We start from the raw sequence: 14035 nt of genomic DNA, 5'->3' as shown, positions 1-14035 counted from the left end.
GAGTCTTCTCCAACACCACAGTTCAAAAGCATCAATTCTTTGGCGCTCAGCTTTCTTCACAGTCCAACTCTCACATCCACACATGACCACCGGGAAAACCATAGCCTTATCTCTTGCCATCATTCAAATATGGCAATGCCAATATTTAAAAAAAATTTGTATCCAAAAATTCTAACTGATTAAATATCAACTAAGAATTCAATGATTTCAAAGTGTTCCTTGAGAGGAAAGCAATAATTGGATGAATGGGAATGTTATATCACAGTCCTTTAGAAGTAGAACTTCTATGCTTCATTCATTAATATAGTCTCATTGTTCGGAGGAGATAGATATCTTTTCTATCTAGATTTTTTTCTCCAAAATATAAATACTATTGAAATCATTGTCTTTGTGATAAGGAAACATAGTCATTTATTGATATGTTATTTATTACTTTAAAACTGCTTTTTCTATTAAAATTTGTGTAAACAAAATACTTTGGTTACTAATTTAACACTGATTTAGTATTATAATTATGTATAATAAATATTGCATTTATTATGTTTGCATCTAAGTATTACATTATATTAAATACTAATAATAACATCCAGAGTCTTTTCTTGGCAGTGGTACCTATCTCATTTGTTTATTCATTTATTCTCTCATCCAACAGTTTCTTAGTAATTTCTCTCTATCAAGCTGTAGTAAGATAAAGTGGAGGAATAAGAAGCAACTTAGATAGATGAATGGGAGTTTGCTGGACAAATAAAGTTGATCCAAGGGGCAAGAATAAAAAATATACCAATAAGATGGTCTGAAAAAGTATGGCAAGGGCGCCTAATGTTAAAGTATGAATTTCAGGGAAATGTCCCACAGTGAGTTAAAGAGATAGATAAGGTTGATCACACCGTGAAATTTCTCAACATATGAGCGTGCAAGTTCTTCTGAAAGGCATAGATCTTTCTTTTTGATTTATAACGCTGTAGTTTTAAAATGGCATAGCAAAATAAAATTTCAATACAGTTGTCCCTTGAACAGCATGGCCTTGAAATGCATGAGTCCACTTGTATGCTAGATTTTCTTCAATAGTGAACACTAGAGTACTACACAATCGAGTCTGTGAATACAGAGGAACCATGAGTATGGAAGAAACTCAGGTACCCTGGACCCAGGGCTACAGAGAGTAGATTTTCAACTCTGCAAAGGGTTGGCACCCCTAACCCTCCTGTTGTTCAAAGTTGAACTGTATATCAATTTCACTCTAAGATATGAGAAAATTAAATACAGTTAAGTCCCCTACATATGAAAGAGTTCCATTCTGAGAGCATGTTCATAGTCCAATTTGTTCATAAGTCCAACAAAGTTAGCCTGGTACCCAATTAACACAGTCAGCTGTATGATAAGTTTAGAATTACTGTACTCTAATAGGTTTATAATAGTTTTCACACAAATAATACGTTCAAAAACAAGCACAAAAAATAAAATATCTTTAATCTTATGGTATAGTATCATAAAAGGTACAGTACAACAGCTGGCATATAGGTACTGGCATCAAGTGAACAGGCAAGAAGAGTTATTGATTGGAGGAGGGAGAGGAGGTAGGAGATGGTAGAGTTGAAGGATCACCAGCAATAGGAGATAGAGGGCGAGCTGCAATTTCACTCATGCCTGATATTGGTGGACTACACGTTTGCATCTTTGAAAGTTTGCAACTTGAAGCTATGTATGTAGGGGATTTACTGTAGATGCAGAAGAACTAAATAACATAATTAGTAAGGTTCAGTTCAGTTCAGTTCAGTTGCTTCATGTCTGACTCTGCGACCCCATGAATTGCAGCACACCAGGCCTCCTTGTCCATCACCAACTCCCCTAAGGTAGATACTATAAATGTATATTGAAATATACATCATGAAAATAGAAAATATACATTTTTCTCAGGTACTCTTGAAACATTCATAAAAGTTGACCATTATACTAAGTTATAAAGAAGATCTTAGTATGCTATAAAGTTTTAATAATACTAACATTTTTGTATCAATACATAACAAAGTGAAAGTGAAGTCGCTCAGTGGTGTCCGACTCTTTGCGACCCCGAGGACTGTAGCCCACCAGGCTCCTCCATCCATGGGATTCTCCAGGCAAGAATACTGGAGTGGGTTGCTATTTCCTTCTCCAGGGGATCTTCCCGACCCAGGGATTGAACCCGGGTCTCCCGCATCGCAAGCAGACGCTTTAACCTCTGAGCCATCAGGGAAGTCCCAAAAGACTTTCAACCTGGAAATATCAGAATTATCTATTAACCAAATCCTGAGGAAAAAGGAACATACCAATCCTAATTTCAGAATTTCCAAAAATTAATATAAAACTCCATATATTCAAATCTGTGTGATACAAATAAATCGATGATAACAGAAAATATTATAAATATTTATATCAAGAGATATGAAAGAATAATATAAATGAGTTAATTTCTCAATCCAGAAACACAGCAAATAAAAATAAAAGCACTACAAAGAAGTAAATAATGAAAAAGAGACTGAAGTTAATTAAGTATAAACCAGAAAAAGGAAGAGATAGTAGGCACATCCCATGTTGACATTTTGACACATTAATAAACTAAACAAGCCACTGGTTATCCAAATCAAGAAAAAAAAAGAGGGATAAAAATAAAAATAATTAAAATATGTGTTACTATATATATGTATTTATATACATAAACATAAATACTGTGAATCAAAGAAAGCAAAGTTCAAAAATTTTCATGTTGACAAATATAATTTAAACTCCCAGCAACATCATCTCTAATGTTTAATATAAAATATTTAAAATATGTTAGACATGTGAGGAATCAGAAAAGTATGACTCATAATTAACAAAATGACAGTTAACAGAAACAGGCTTTGAGAGATTCATATTTTGGAACTAGTAGAAAAGGACTTTAAAGCCATTATTATAAATATATTCAGTGATTTAAAAGAAAGGGTGTTCACAATAAATAAATATGTGGAGAAATATCAGCAGAGAAGCAGAAACTATAAAAGTGCACCAATGAAAATTTTAGAGCTAACAATTAGAATATCTTAAATTTTAAAAATCAACCATGGGCTTAAAATGAAACTGTAGAATGCAAAAGAAAAGATTACTGAACTTGAGGATGGACCAATAGAAAGTACCTGATCCAAAGGAAACAGGGCAAATTTGAAAAAAAAAGTGAAGAATATCAATGTTTTGAGAGACAATGTCAGGTAATCTATGTTACAAGTGATATGAGTCCCAAAAAGAGTAGAAAGAAAAAATGGAGAAAAATTTTTGAAGAAATAATAGTTGAATGCTTACCAAATTTGTTTTAAAATATCATTATGGATTAAAGAATTTTCATCAATATTAGAGTAAATAGAAAGAGAACCTCATTCAGATAGATCCTAGTCAAACTGCTAAAATTCAGTGCCAAAGAGAAAACCCTGAAACCAGCCAAAGGAGATAAAATATCATTACATACATGGAAAAAAAATGATAATGAACCATAGCCAGGTATGAATGAGGTTGGAATGGCATCTCAAACATGTTGAAAGGAAGGAAAAGTTGAACCCTGGATTTTATATCCAATGAAAACATCTCTGAAACAAAGGATTAAATAAATGTATTTTTGGATGAATGACAACTGATAGAATTCCTCATTGGCAGACTTGTACTACAAGAAATGCTAAAAGATAAAAAAAAAAAGTTATGGTGCTAAAGGAAATGACACCAATGGAAACTCTGACCTACAGGAAAGAACAGAGGTCTCTGGAGAGTGATACATTGGTGGGAGGAAGCATAGAAGAGACAATCAGCTTTTTAAAAATTTCTTTTTAAAATGTCTGTCTGTTTAAAATAATAATATAGTTTTATTCCATATGTAAGTGTAAAATATATGACAACTGCACAAAGGATGGGAAAATAAATAAAATTACGTTCTTGTGAGGTTTGCATATTTTAAAAGTACTAAAATTTATTATCAAATAGCATATAAAAATGATGATTTGTGTGTGCACAAGCACACATGTGTGTGTATGTGAGAAAGAGACAGGAAGAGAAAGAAGGAAACAGAGAGGAAGAAAGAGATGAAGACAGAGGATGTGGTAAAAATATTAATAGATAATTTAATAAAAGGGCTTATAAGTAGTTATTAGTCTTTCAACTTTTTTATAATTCAAAATCTTTAATAATAAAAAGAGAGGAAAGGTAACAGCAAATATAAAGTGTCAATAACGATATTTTAGGGATAAAGAAGAAACAAACAAGGAAAGAGTCTATGAAAAAGATATGGAAAGCTGCATTAAGACAATACTTTATTCTTAATATAGTGCTGGAATTTAGTAGGTGTAAAATATTTTGGATTAATTCATTGATGAACAGGAACTCGAGACATGGGAGATTAGAAAGAAGAAAAGGAAAGTAATTCTGAGTATTAATCCACCATCCTAATTTAACAAACGTGTGCATACTGTGCATGCTAAGTCACTTCAGTTGTGTCTGACTCTTTGAGACCCTATGGACTGTAGCCTGCCAGGCTCCTCTCTTCATGGGATACTCCAGGCAAGAATATTGGAGTGGGTTGCCATGCCCTCCTCCAGAGGATCTTCCTCACTCAGGGATCAAACCCCCATCTCTTACATACCTTGCATTGGCAGGCGGGTTTTACCACTAGCGCCACCTGGGAAGCCCTTCACATACAGTGTGTGTAATTAAGAACATGAACTGTGGTGCCAGATTCATAGTTTGAGTCTGAATCTTGATGCAGTTACTTACAAGCTATGTTGTTGTGTTTGGTCACTAAGTTGTGTCCCACCCTTTGGGACCCCATGGACTGCAGGACTCCAGGTTTTCCCTTCCTTCACCGTCTCCTGGAGTTTACTCAAATTCATGTCCCTTGAGTCCAGTGATGCTATCTAACCATCTCATCCTCTGCTGCTCCCCTTCTCCTTTTGCCTTCAATCTTTCCCAGCATCAGAATGTTTTCCAGTGAGTCAGCTCTTCACATCAGGTGGCCAAAGTACTGGAGCTCAGCTTTAGCATCAGTCCTTCCAATGAATATTCAGGGCTGGTTTCCTTTAGGATTGACTGGTTTGATCTCCTTGCAGTCAAAGGGACTCTCAAGTCTTCTCCAGCACCAAAATTTGAAGGCATCAGTTCTTTGGCCCTCAGCCTTCTTTATGGTCCAACTCTTAGATCTACACGTAACTACTAGAAAAATCAAGTGGAAAGCAGAAACACTTTAAGACATTATTTTAACTCCATCTGGGTAATGTGGTACACTACTTCTACAATGACGGGCAGTGATCCCGTGTCCTCATAATCATGCTTTTTTATAATGCCCTCTCCCTGGATTTCCTGATGGCTCAGACAATCTGCCTGCAATGTCGGAGACTGGGGTTTGATCCCTGGGTTGGGAAGATCCCCTGGATGAGGACAACCCACTCCAGCATTCTTGCCTGGAAAATCCCCGTGGACAAGGGAGCCCGGTTGAGCTACAGTCGGTAGGGTCTCGAAGAGTCGGACACAACTGAGTGACTCAGCAAAACACAGCATGACCCCTGTGTGTGAGCACAGTCCCTGGTGAATATCTTAGTGAAGAGAATATGGCTAATGTGATGAGGTTATAAAAGAAAGTCATTTTTGTCTTATCCTTATTCCCCTCCCCACCCCGACCAGCTCTCCTAACTTACTTGGTCTGAGGAATTCAGTGGCCATGTTGAGATCTTCTCTTTGGAGAGGTTCATGAGATGAGGAACTAGGGTAACCTTTGATCAAGCCCCTTGAGGAACTGAATCCTACCAACAACTACATAAACAAGCTTGGAAGCAGGTCCACCCCCTAGTTGAGCATTAAGATAACTGCAGCCCTACTTCATACATTGAAGGCAGTCCTGAAGAGACTCTGAGTCAAAAGATCCAGCTAAGCAGTGCCAAAGAGATAATAAATATCATTGTTTGAAGCCATGAAGTTTGGGATTATTTTGTTGCATATCATAAAATAACTAATACAGTTGGCTTTGTAAATGTGTATTTTTACAACAAATTTGAATAGCTGGAAAGTTTAATGATATTTTTGAAATCTTAAAAGGGTTATTGCTGCTGCTGCTGCTAAGTCACTTCACTCGTGTCCGACTCTGTGCGACCCCATAGACTGCAGCCCATCAGGCTCCCCTATCCCTGGGATTCTCCAGGCAAGAATACTGGAGTGGATTGCCATTTCCTTCTCCAATGCATGAAAGTGAAAAGTGAAAGTGAAGTCACTCAGTCGTGTCCAAGTCTTAGCGACCCCATGGACTGCAGCCTTTCAGGCTCCTCCACCCATAGGATTTTCCAGGCAAGAGTACTAGAGTGGGGTGCCATTGCCTTCTCCAAAAAGGGTTATTACAATAGACTTAATGCCAACTTCACCACTATACAAATGATTGTTAGTCTAATTATTCATGGTCTCACTAATGTAAATTTGCAGAAGCAGTTTATTCTTTATCTTTTTTTTCTTCTGTTCCCCTCATTTATAACAGATGATCTAGTAACTAAAGTAACTTGAAAATGATGGACTTTTAAAAATTAAAATATTCTAGAAGAATCTGCCACAAATAAAAAAAGGAAGTTATGTTAAGACACTGTATTTGACAGGGTATTTGATACTTCAAATCTGTATAAGTAACCTGTCAACTTATTCCAAGGTTGAATATACTTTTAAAAAGTTTGTTTTCTTATTTAGTTTTTTCACTGTTGACCATGATGTCAATTCTATCTAAATATAGTTTTTAGATGGATTATGGAGCAAATCTTTGTGTATCTGCATGTGTATCTCTTAATTTTAGTTGTCTTTAGGTTTTCTACTGTGTAAGGTAAAATCATGTCTCTATGACACCTTCTTTCTTTAAGTACTAACCTTAAGTTGGTTCTTGCTGTGGGAAAAGTGTGTTTTGGCAGGACTTCATATGTGAATGACTTGTTTGTATTGAAAATTATGATCTATATTCAAAAACTCAGAACCAACAATCTTTCAAATGATTTAGTCTGGTATTTGATAGAAGAAAAAGTTGATAGCAAGTAAGTTCTTCAAATATACTCACTGAAGCTAATGTGTTTTTCTCAGATTGTGATGCTCTTGGTGATAAAAATAATAACATAAAGAATATTTGACACAATCTAAAAATCTTTTTCCTTCCCTATATTCCTGAGTTCTCTGCTTAATAAACATTATAAATATTTCGCTGTTGCCCTGAAAGTATGGATAGTTGCCATACATAACTCCTTCAGATAAGGGAAAAAAATTCAAAACCATAATCTCAAAAGAAAACAGGTAAATAATGATACTATGTTTAAAGTCATCAGAGTTGGCAAATCTTGACCTTTTTTATTCTGTTGCGGAGAGAAATAAATTTGATAAATTTACCTTTCTACCATCCAAGCCCCATTAAATTAATCTTATTACAAGTGGGAATTTAGTAAAACTAGAAGGCAATGGCAACCCACTCCAGTACTCTTGCCTGGCAAATCCCATGGATGGAGGAGCCTAATAGGCTGTAGTCCATGGGGTCGCTAGGAGTCGGACACGACTGAGCAACTTCACTTTCACTTTTCACTTTCATGCACTGGAGAAGGAAATGGCAACCCACTGCAGTGTTCTTGCCTGGAGAATCCCAAGGACGGGGGAACCTGGTGGGCTGCCATCTATGGGGTCGCACAGAGTTGGACACGACTGAAGTGACTTAGCAGGAGCAGCAGAATATATCTAGGGGGCATATTTTTACTGACCATAGAGGCAGTCTGAACTGTACTTTTATTTCCTCTGAGTATTCAGAAACAGTAGATCCATAATTACAAATTCAATATCCAGAATTGAGTTTCTTCCATTTTAAATCAGCGAAGAGATTTTTAACAATGTTTGTTCCAGTTCAGTTCAGTCAGTTCAATCGCTCAGTCCTGTCCGACTCTTTGCGACCCCATGAATTGCAGCACGCCAGGCCTCCCTGTCCATCACCAACTCCCGGAGTTCACCCAGACTCACATCCATCGAGTCAGTGATGCCATCCAGCCATCTCATCCTCTGTCATCCCCTTCTTCTCCTGCCCCCAGTCTGTCCCAGCATCAGAGTCTTTTCCAATGAGTCAACTTTTCACATGAGGTGGCCAAAGTACTGGAGTTTCAGCTTTAGCATCATTCCCTCCAAAGAAATCCCAGGGCTGATCTCCTTTAAAATGGACTGGTTAGATCTCCTTGCAGTCCAAGGGACTCTCAAGAGTCTTCTCCAACACCACAGTTCAAAAGCATCAATTCTTCGGTGCTCAGCTTTCTTCACAGTCCAACTCTCACATCCATACATGACCACAGGAAAAACCATAGCCTTGACTAGATGGACCTTTGTTGGCAAAGTAATGTCTCTGCTTTTCAATATGCTATCTAGGTTGGTCATAACTTTTCTTCCAAGGAGTAAGCGTCTTTTAATTTCATGGCTGCAGTCACCATCTGCAGTGATTTTGGAGCACCCAAAATAAAGTCTGACATTGTTTCCCCTGTTTCCCCATCTATTTCCCATGAAGTGATGGGACCAGATGCCATGATCTTCGTTTTCTGAATGTTGAGCTTTAAGCCAACATTTTCACTCTCCACTTTCACTTTCATCAAGAGGCTTTTTAGTTCCTCTTCACTTTCTGCCATAAGGGTGGTGTCATCTGCATATCTGAGGTTATTGATATTTCTCCCAGCAATCTTGATTCCAGCTTGTGCTTCTTCCAGCCCAGCGTTTCTCATGATGTACTCTGCATATAAGTTAAATAAGCAGGGTGACAATATACAGCCTTGACGTCCTCCTTTTCCTATTTGGAACCAGTCTGCTGTTCCATGTCCAGTTCTAACTGTTGCTTCCTGACCTGCATGTAGGTTTCTCAAGAGGCAGGTCAGGTGGTCTGGTATTCCCATCTCTTTCAGAATTTTCCCCACTTTATTGTGATCCTCACAGTCAAAGGATTTGGCATAGTCAATAAAGCAGAAATAGATGTTTTCTTGGAACTCTCTTGTTTTTTGATGACCCAGCGAATGTTGGCAATTTGATCTCTGGTTCCTCTGCCTTTTCTAAAACCAGCTTGCACATCTGGAAGTTCACGTTTGTTTAGAAATGTGGTTTAAAAGTCCACATGGAAAGTTAGTGTCACTTTTCTTCTCAGTGACATTACAGAGTTAGATGAAGTCTTCATTGGGTTAAAGTAGGCAGATCTGAGTAGAGTTCTATGAAAACAATTATTCTCAACAATTATTCTGATGGGCACACACTGTCCTACTAGAGGAATTTCATTTGGCAAATTTGTGATGTATCTGTGCAGACCAGGTCTGTTGCCTAGTTTAAGTCATCTATTACATTCTGTGCCAGTGTCTCCAGATATCTAAACTTAGACACCCTTTAAGAAATGGGATAATCAAATTCATCTATTTGAAGAAAATAGTTTGGGGCATTTGAGGAAAAACTCAAAAGGACATAAATATTAAAGAAAGTAAATGTAGACTGTTCAAGTACAGAGAATTGTCAGAACACAAAGCCCTGGAAAAGCTCACCCTAGTTCTTTACTTTGAAGCTCGATAGGATTTCCTCTCAGCAGGCTGGCCTGAGGCAGAACTGGGAAGTAGGTGAAGTTGGAGTACACTTTTTCCCCCTTGAGTCTTTTCTTCTAGCGCTACACGTGAATTTGCATCTTAACTGGGCTTCCTTGCTTTCCCTACTGGAAATTGACATTTTAGGTGCTATAAAAATAGCTGAGAGGGAAAAGAGTTTCTGAGTATGATGACCATTCAGTGCTTCTCCAGATTTGCTAGATAGCAGCTGCCTGCTCTGCCTAAGCACCTTGGGCCCTCTCTTGAGGATAAGCTAGTGATTACAGTGAAAATGAAAACATATGAAATACATAAACATCTATTGAAAAGCTTCAAGTCTGTCCCAGCCACTAACATGAGCCCAGTCTGCTAGATATCCTAATCTCTATGGACCCCCCTTGCTAAACTGGGTATGTTCTTGATTTGAACCTGATATGTCTCTTTTGCACTTAGAATTAGCAAAACATTATTCACTTATCAGAAATGTTCACCTTGGACTGACTTTATTTGCAGGCTTTCAAAGTTTGTTTTAAAATATTAATTTAGAAAATGTTAGTGAACCTGAAGAAGTTATATTTGATAAAGAAATGATCCTAGCCACAAGTTTCCTTTTTTTGAGTGTTTTCTCTTTTTTTAATTGCTTTTGTTGGAATATAGTTGCTTGCCAGATGGCGCGAGTAGTAAAGTACCCGCCTCCCAATGCAGGAGACATAAGAGATGCAGGTCCGATCCCTGAGTGGGGAAGATCCTCTGGAGGAGGGCATTGCAACCCACTCCAGTATTCTTGCCTGGAGAATCCCATGCACAGAGGAGCCTCGTGGGCTCCAATCCATAGTGTCACAAAGAGTCAACATAACTGAAGCAACTTAGCATATTAGTACACATAGGTGCTTTACAATGTTGTGTTAGTTTCCACTGTACAGCAAAATGAGTCACCCATACATATACGTATATCGCCTCCCTTTTATACTTCCTTCCTATTTGGATCACTACAGGGCATTCCGTAGAAATATCTTTAAAAAACCTTATTTCTGCCTCATTTTAAACTCTTAACATGATGTTTATCTAAAATAATAGATGGGGTAGAAATGCAATTTTTATTTTTAATGTAAAAAAATCAAACAAAGCATTTTGTTGAACAGCAGGTACACACCACATTAAGGTGTGTGGAGAGGGAGTGATACCTGTAGTATGCCAGGTACTGAGAGAAAAGAGTTGGTGAGATGAAAAGAGTTACTGCTGTATATATATGTGTATATATATGTATGTGATTCTGTGCTAAACTGTGGGGTAGAGATGAAGAGGATAACTTAGTTTCACAGAAGGGAATCCTCATTCGCAGACAATGGACATGCATAGGCTTTGGAAATGGATAAAAAATGGGGTTTAATCTTTCTGTAAATCCAGAAGAAGCTGTATGATATTGAAGTCTGAATAAGTGTAATTTGGCATAAGGCATAGAATAAGTCATATGTTACCTGTAGCAGTACCTCACAGGGCAGTAAGGTTGAATACTTAGGAATAACTTGATTACCTTGGATATAGGTGTGTCCTGCAGTTTTTAATCAGAGTGTAATGTGATCAAAATGGCCTTTTGGTAATGTAACTGATAACTGGGCACAGGTTAGATTAGAGAGGAAGAGACAGAATGAGGGAAACAAGTTAAAAAACTATTGCAGTGACCAGATAACTGATGATAGTGGGAATGAAGAGGGAGGGAATACCCTGGGAGATATTTTGAAGATGTAATTAATGAGACTTTCTGTTTATATAAATATAGTACATGAAGGAGGCTATGAGGCCCCTAAGATGCTCAACTGCATGTGTTTCATACACTTTTTTTCTATATAAAATAAAAATAAAATTTATAATATCTAAACATATATTTTCTGGAGCAAATGAGTATTTTAAGGTTAGATGAAGGAGGAATACAACCAAGTGAGTTGATAGTGGACTTCCCAAGTGGTGCAGTGGTAAAGAATCTGCCTGCCAATGCCAGACTGCAAAAGAAATGTGGGTTTGATTCCTGGGTCAGGAAGATCCCCTGGAGTAGGAAATGGCAACTCATTCCAGTATTCCTACCTAGGAAATTAGATGCGCAGAGGAGCCTGGCGGGCTACAGTCCATGGGGTTGGACACGATGGAGGAACTCAGCACACATGCAGGAGTTGACAGAGCTCGTGAAGATGTGAAACTGAACCACATGAGGGACAGTGTGGGCAGCTCATTGCTTATACAACTGTCTAGATAGCTTTTGGCCTAGAAGTCAAGAGATAATAAAGAAACCACCTTGGGTGTGTCAGAAGAGTGACAAGAAAGTAGTATGAACCTCATTTTTGTTATTCTTGAAAGAGTTGTATACTAGTGCAGTTGGCTATTAACACATGTAGCAAAGGAAAACCTTTCCCTTCTTTCTTTTGAGAGAGAGTTAGAGGCAATGTGGAAGGTTGATCATTTCTGCAACTCTAAAGGGGAAACTAAGACAATAATTAAATTGATATAAGACATATTAACCAGAGAAAAACAAATTTAATTTTTTATGTACAGTATCCCCCAAAATATGAGATTCAGAGAAGTAACCAAAGCAGGTAGCTTTTATACCTTTTAGGCAAAGAAGCAATAAATTAGTGTTGGATTGACAAAGGGTTTTGAGCTTAGGGTAGCTAATTAGTGAAGAAGTAACAAGGTTAATTTGTATAGGTTTTTGCCCTTGAATTCTGTGTCTCTGGTGATAGAATGTCTTTTTACCTCCTGGTACAGGGAAGGTCTCCCCTAAACATGGAAGATTCATTTCCTGTTTTTAGGAAAACAAAGGAGGATCAGAGTGTCCTTTTGGTAACTGCTGTTTCTTAAGTAACTTTAATTCAATATAATCAATATTTTGGATGGCATATTTTGCTCCTTTTACCACAGGATCTGTAGACAGAAAGAATAGGTTTTGAGTTCCAACTCTTAAACTTCTTATATGACCTAATATAACTAAACCTCAGTATCCTCATTTGTAAAATGGAAACAACAGAGGTTCGCTATAGGGTGATTTTGAGGATTAAATGAGACAGCTAATATGCAATACTAAGTGTTCAGTTCAGTTCAGTTGCTCAGTCGTGTCTGACTCTTTGCGACCCCATGGACTGCAACACACCAAGCTTCCCTGTCCATCACCAACTCCCTGAGTTTACTCAAACTCCTAGTCAGTGATGCCATCCAACCATCTCATCCTCTGTTGTCTCCTTCTCTTCCCTCCTTCAATCTTACCCAACATCAGGATCTTTTCAATGAGATGGTTTTTCACATCAGGTGGCCAAAGTATTGGAGTTTCAGCTTCAGCATCAGTCCTTCCAAAGAATATTCAGGACTGATTTCCTTTAGGATTGACTGGTTGGATCTCCTTGCAGTCCAGTGGACTCTCAAGAGTCTTCTCCAACACCATAATCCAAAAGCATCAATTTGTCGGCACTTAACCTTCTTTATAGTCCAACTCTCACATCCATACGTGACTACTGGAAAAGCCATAGCTTGGACCATCTAGTCCGTATTTCCATATTAAAAAGACATATGGAAAAGCCATAGCTTGGACTAGATGGTCCAAGCTATGGCTTTTCCATATGTCTTTTTAATATGCTGTCTAGGGTGGCATTAATATGCTGTATTTAGTATGCTGGCATACTAAATGTGGCATTCAGTAATTGATCAGTACATAAATAATAGTTGCTCTTGTTATTACCATGTTGTTATAATATGGACAAATGAACATAGAATGATGATTTGGGACATGGTTAGAGGCAATATGGAAAGCTGATCTTTTCTGCAACTCTAAAGGGTAAACTAAGATTATGAAAGGTGGAATTAAAAAGAACTTAGATAGAAGATTTCTGCCTAAGATTTTTCTATTAACTTGAAAATAAAAGCCTTATAGCTATGCATTATAGTTGGTTATTATTTGCTAAATAATTTATCACATGCACTTCATAATCACTGACATTTTAATATAAAAGTCTGTATATTAAATAATAAGAAGTTTATTACATTAAAATGTCTGAAATAGCTAAATATTTAAACTGATAAATTACTATGAAGTTGGTGTACTCATTAAGAGTAAGGGGCATGGCTAAGATATGATTTTTAAAAAGAGAAATTCTAAACAGGAAAACTTCTGAAATTTTTGGTGACTATGTGAAAGAATAAAAGGAATTTGAGGCAGCTTCCAGTTTTCTGTTATTGTATCATTTGATATGAATTTTTAAAAAGATGACTGATGATTTGATCCTAAAAGAGAAGTGTTGGCAGAATACTGAAGGACATAGGTTTCTATGGAATTAGAGTTAATTTAAAAGGTGGTGTTGAATGCTTAGTTATGTTGTGTGGAATTTGAGGCAAAATTGCCTATCCCACACTAGATGATGTCAAATGGGCAACTGAAAATATGAAGCTGGTGAGAAGGTTAA

At 37.3% G+C, this 14035-nt stretch overlaps 1 protein-coding gene across 2 annotated transcripts in view; it reads left to right on the top strand.

The window, feature by feature from the left end:
* NLGN1 (neuroligin 1) overlaps positions 1–14035 on the top strand; it is a 779124-nt gene that overhangs the window by 531483 nt on the left and 233606 nt on the right. The window lies entirely within an intron of this gene.

This window comes from Bos mutus, chromosome 1 (genome assembly GCF_027580195.1).
Source record: "Bos mutus isolate GX-2022 chromosome 1, NWIPB_WYAK_1.1, whole genome shotgun sequence".
NCBI lineage: Eukaryota > Metazoa > Chordata > Mammalia > Artiodactyla > Bovidae > Bos > Bos mutus.
Note: the sequence above shows the minus strand (reverse complement) of the source record. Positions and strands in the feature narration are given on the sequence as shown.